This window comes from Arachis ipaensis, chromosome B05 (assembly GCF_000816755.2).
Source record: "Arachis ipaensis cultivar K30076 chromosome B05, Araip1.1, whole genome shotgun sequence".
Lineage (NCBI taxonomy): Eukaryota > Viridiplantae > Streptophyta > Magnoliopsida > Fabales > Fabaceae > Arachis > Arachis ipaensis.
In genome coordinates this window covers 127,408,219-127,414,397 of record NC_029789.2, presented here as the reverse complement: position 1 = coordinate 127,414,397, position 6,179 = coordinate 127,408,219, and positions in this window count along the sequence as shown.

Genomic DNA, 6,179 nt, shown 5'->3' with positions numbered 1-6,179 from the left:
ATTTTTAAAATCTTATTGTGATATTAGTAATTTTTAATTTATATAATGACAAATATATTATTTGAGCTATTAAATTATTTTGTTATGAAATTGATAACATGATACAGATATAAAATGTGATTTTTTTTAATTACATAATATCACAGAAAGGATGGCAAAAATGAAAATCATAAAAAAAAATAGTTGAAGAGGTAGTCATCAATATGAATGGAGCTCAAGAGCAAGTTGAAAAAGAAGTGAAAAGTTTAGTAGTAGTTAGTTCTCTCATTTATTTAAATATCATCCATTTAAATAAGTATCGAGAGTTTAAATTACGCTTTGTGTATCAATAATTTATTGACTGACAACAAATTCTTACATCTTATTCCACTTATAAAAATTTTTATCCTTAAAAATTAATGTAATATACAAAACATTATAAAGTCTCAACACTTTATTTTTAAACATCTTATGAGAAAAAAGAAACAAAAAATCCGAGCATATAAATATGTATACAGTTTCAAATATCAAGATGTTCATATGGCATAAAACATTATAGGAAAAAAAAAGTGTGGTACAAAGCATAAAATACAAGATAGACTCGATTCAAAAAGGTTATAAGGCAAGCTGGTATTAAAATGAAGGATAATTCATCTGTGCACCAAACTCGTACCAATTTCAGAGCTTCAACTTCCCAAACTTTAACTTCTAACGTTTTCCAATCCCACGGTATACGTTATCTATTAGTTCTATTTTGCCTACGATATCCCGTTAGTGCTCTCATATATATAATCTATTAGTGTTAAGCCGGCCAAACTTAATACTGTGATGTATGCAATGGTAGCCTAACGGTATTAATCAGTAGGCCGTTATGTGCATAAAGCTCTAACTCTCGTCATTGGGACAAGACCTACAACATGACAGACGCTCAGAGTATGCAACTGAAGCATAGTCAGTCCATTCCTCAGGCTCTACAGGAAAGACTGCTCAGATACTATAATGTAACACCCTTATTATCAGAATGTCACGCTTCCGGCTGCACCACTCTTATAGCGAAAAGTATTATGACGATTTCATATACTTAATAATAAAATAGGAACCTTTGACTCGAAACCATATCGCTGATTTCTTTGAAAATGCGAAAAAGTACTTTATCTTGAAAACAAACAAGTATATACATATATACAGAACTGCTTACATAAGTAACTTATAAATATAATATACATACAAAACATACAAACTCCTATCCCTTTTACAAGATTTTAACAATACAGGCAAAAGAAATCTATAACATATGTATACAAATAGAAATAATGTATCTAAGAACTTAGCGAAAACTCCGCAAGCTTCTTCATCGGTCCTGAAAAGAGAATTCTGCAGAGGGGTGAGAACATCGTCCTCGAAAGAGTTCTCAGCAAAGGGTTTAAGAATTGTCATAAGAAGATACGTATAAAGAGAAGAATTGATTTCAAGATAGTGAATATCGTTCGTCCTATGAATCTTTTAGAAACCAACGGCTAATCATCCAAAACCTTTTCAAAAACCAATATTTAATTATCCAGAAATCCAAAACCTTTCTTATAATAAAATCTTAATCAGTTTTCTAGACTGTATGAATGACCAACTTATTCCAAGCATAGGTTCATTAAGTCTATGCTGAACCAGCTTGATTTTTCATACTTTATTAAAACCTCAATCAGAAATCAGCCACAACCTCCGTCCCAAGCAACTCAATCAAATAAACAATCAAATCATCACATCAGGAAAATAACCCTCAGCTTCACCACCACCAACATGAGAGATCTCTCAGTTGCACACACATATAATACAAATAAGAAAATTATAGATAGGATACAAATATAACAAGTAGGGCAAATAGCAGATAAGCATAGTTAAACATATAGGCAAATCAAAACAATGCACACTCAAGCAAAAGATACAAATGCATATGATGTATGCTTGTCCTATGGTTGATGATATCATCTGTCGGTTATATAGCCAACCCAACATATCATGGTAGCTAACCTTAGACTACTGCTGCTACTATCCAGTCGGGTGTTTAAAGACTCAACCTGGAGCAAGTGGAATAATCCACTACTGTTGCTACTACCCAAGTGTCACAATCACTGATCAGGAGCAAGTGGGATGAACCACTACTGCTGCTACTGCTTGGGATCTCATTCACTGACATGGAGCAAGCAAGACGAACACAATCCTTGCTACTACCCAGATATCTCAATCAAATTAAATTTCATTTTCAAATTCATTCTCAATATCATTCAATTCATTCAAAATCTTACTTTGAAATCAATCCGCATCATCCTTCCCATTCCGTTCATCAATAATTCAAACTCAAAACATAATTCATTCTTCTCTAAATAAATCAAACTCAAAACGTAATCCTTTTCTTAATAATTCAAAATTAAATCATATATTCTTTAAATCCAAATCTTTCTAAATAACCACTTCAAACGAAACCTCCAATTTTTATAAAAATTTTGGTAGCACCACCTCTAAAACTCAGACTCTGCCATCCTTTTCAAGTCCCATATAAACATTCCTCAAACCCTTTTCAACCATTTCCAAATAGCAAATAATTTTCAATAACCAAATCGTTTCCAAATATCAACTCCTTTTCGTAAATCAAACCGTTTCCAGATATCTAATTCTTTCCAAATTTGTTTTAAACCAAACTCTGATATCAAATCAAGTTTAATATCAAATCAAATCTCAATATTAAATCTTTTCAAAAATCAACTCATTTTCAAAATCAAACCGAATTCTAATTTAAATCTTTTCTAGTAAATCAAGAAAAAATCAATTCAACAATATCAGTTAACTAATCAGAATTTTCAACATTCTCAATCGATTAATAAATCAATCAAACAAATATTCTCATTTATCCAAATAACTCAATATAATCCATAAGACTTATAAAGTCACAAAAATATATTTTTTCGTATTAATATCAACTTGTAACAACTCTTAAAAGTAAAATAAGTTTAAGAAAAGCTCTCCTACCTCGAAATAGTCAAACCCATAACCAAACGCGTCAAAGAAACCCTCTTCTCTCGGCCCGCAATCAGTGACAGCCACAACCACAGCCCCAAACCACTTTCGGAGCAACCACAACAACTCTAAAAGCGACATGCAACAACCAGAACTCGATCCTACGTTACCAAAACCTCAGAATCTCTGACCAAATATAACATAATACTTATATTCTAGCGACGAGGGTTTCAGAATAGAGATACGTATGATAACAAGGAATAACAGCTGAACTGAATGGTAGTAACTCCGGTGGTGGCTCTGTCAGTTCAGCAACAGCAGCAGTAACGGTGTGATGAACGGATTTTTTGCTCGTAAAGAATTCACAATAAATTCTCGTTGCAAGTATAGTTTCTAAACCAACAAAGAATCCTTTCATACAAAAATTTGGTTGTCACAAGTAACAAACCCCTAAAAATAATAACCGAAGTATTCAAACCTCGGGTCGTCTCTCAATGAATTGCAGGGAAGTATTTTTACTATTGGTTATGAGATTGTATCTTTTTTGGGGTTTTGAATAAGGAACAAGAAAATAAATTGCAAGAATTAAACTAATAACTAATAAAGCTCTTGACAAGGTATGAGAACTGGACGTCCTATCCTAGTTATTCTTATCAATTGTGATGAGAATTGTTCATTGCTCCCACTTAGTTAACCTCTAACTATGAAGAAAAGTCAAGTGGACAAATCAATTTGATTCCTCAAGTCATAGTCAACTCCTAAGGAAAGACTAGCTTTAGAGGGATCCAAATCAACCAGCAACTTTCAATTATCAATCAACAAAGGAGTTTGATAACTCAAGAGTCTCCAATTACTCTACCAAAGCCAAGAGGACATAAAAAGCTAATTTAAAATCCAACCAAGCATTTTATCAAACACTTGGAAGACACAACATAAAAGCATAGAAAGACAATAAGAGATAATAAAATCTGAACAACCAATTGCAAGTAAAGATGATAACAAAGAAAGGAAGAAGCAATAAACCTGAAATACCTCAAATTGCATTAAAAGAAATTGAATCTAACATGAGAATTCATAAACTAAGGAAAATCAAAGTTAACACAATCAGATTTCACAAAATCAGAATTGTTCATATTTCATCACAAAATCAGTTCATATTTCATCACAGTTTCATCAGAGTTCACAGAGTTCACATATCACTATATCAGTTCATAACAGTTTCAGAGACTCAGAGTTCAGTTCATCATAGTTCAATTCATCAGAATCAGTATCAGAATCAGAATTCAGTTCATCAGAGTTCAGTTCATTAGAGTTCAGTTCATCAGAATCAGAATCACTAAATTAAAATTTACCTGGAAATGAGGAAATCTATTGCTTTCTCTCAGAGCTCGAAGGACTTCAGGCTTTAATTTTTTCAACGCTTCAACGCTTCTCTATTGCTTTCTCAGAGGAAGAGCTCGACGGAGGTGACATGCGAAGTGGCTGAGGGCGCGACGGAGCTGAGTGCGCGACAGAGCTGACAGCGGACGGTGCTGACTACGTGAGGTATCTGAAGGCGCGACGGACCCAACGGCGCCACGGAGCTGACGGCGCGACGCTGCTGACGGCGTGACGGTGCTGAAGGCACGACGGAGGTGAGTGCGTTGAGGGCTTCAGGCGTTCTCTATGTCTCTCACAGTCTCACTCTCTCTGAAGTCTGACCCATGCTGAACTGTGGTGGGTCGTGGCGGCCTCGTGGAGTCGTGGGTGTTGCTCTGTCTTCACTCTTCTGTGGGACGATGGAGTGCAGAGCAGCTGGAGTGCTGGACGAAAGTGGGAGCTGCGAAGGGGAAAAGGGAATTAGGGTTCCCAAAACACAAAACGGCGGCGTTTTGCTGCAAGGTTAAAAAATCGGCCGGGTCCCGGTTCGGTTCGACCGACCGGTTCGTCGGTTCAACGCCGATTTTCAAATTCTGTGGTTTTTCTTATTATCCGAACCGCTTCAGCGTCTGGTTTACGGTTCGACCGGTTCGATCGGTCGGTTCGAACCGATTTTCAGAACATTGAAGGTAGCAACACAAAGTAATCAATAAGGTAAATAAATAAACTAGAATGCTAAGACAAATAAAAGTAGAAGAGAAACTAATTAAACTAAGATAGAAATCTGAAATTTGGAAGAATTAAACCTAAGAACCCTAAAACCTAGAGAGAGGAAAGAGCCTCTCTCTCTAGAAAACTACATCTAAAACCTAAAATTATGTGAATGAATGTTGTGTCCATGATTCTCCCACTCTACAACATCTAATCTGTGTTTTCGGGCTTGGAATTGGGCCAAACGGATCCCAGAAATCGCTCCCAGCAATTTCTAATACGTCCAACACGTGGCTCTGTCACGCGTACGAGTCGATTGAACTTTCGCAAGGTCACGCGTACGCGTGATACACGCGTGCGCGTCACCTAACAGCATGGCAACTATGACAAATTATATATCATTTCGAAGCCCCGGATGTTAGCTTTCCAACGCAACTAGAACCGCCTCATTTGGACCTTTGTAGCTCAAGTTATGATCGATTTAGTACGAAGAGGTCAGGCTGGACAGTTTAGCAATTCCTTCAATTTCTTATATTCCTTCCACTTTTGCATGCTTTCTTTCCATCCTCTAAGCCATTCCTGCCCTATAAATCCTGAAATCACTTAACAAACATATCAAGGCATCGAATGGTAATAAGAGAGGATTAAAGTTAGCAAATTTAGGGCCAAAGAAGCATGTTTTCAATCATAGCATAAAATTAGGAAGGAAAATATAAAACATGAGAATTCTATGAATAAGTGTGAGAATAGTGGATAAAATCTACTCAATAAAGTACAAAATGTACCACGAAATAGTGGTGCATCACAGTGGCTTCCCGTCCTCTCTTCCGTTCATGTTTCCTCTCCCTCATCTTAGTTCGGCGGCAGATTCGACCCCACCAGCGATGGTGAAGGCTTGCACTGAGGACGACGACAGCGACTAAGGCCCCGCGATGGTGACGCAAATAGCTTTGTCTACTTCCTCTGTTCGCGATCTCAATGGCGGTGGCACTGGGCAGAGGCGATGATGACGTGACTGGCGGTGACAAGCTTGGACGGGCGCGATCATGGAGGCTCGGCAATGAGGCAGCAGCGTGTAAAGATGGCGTTGGCATGGACTCCACGAACGGTGATGACGAGGG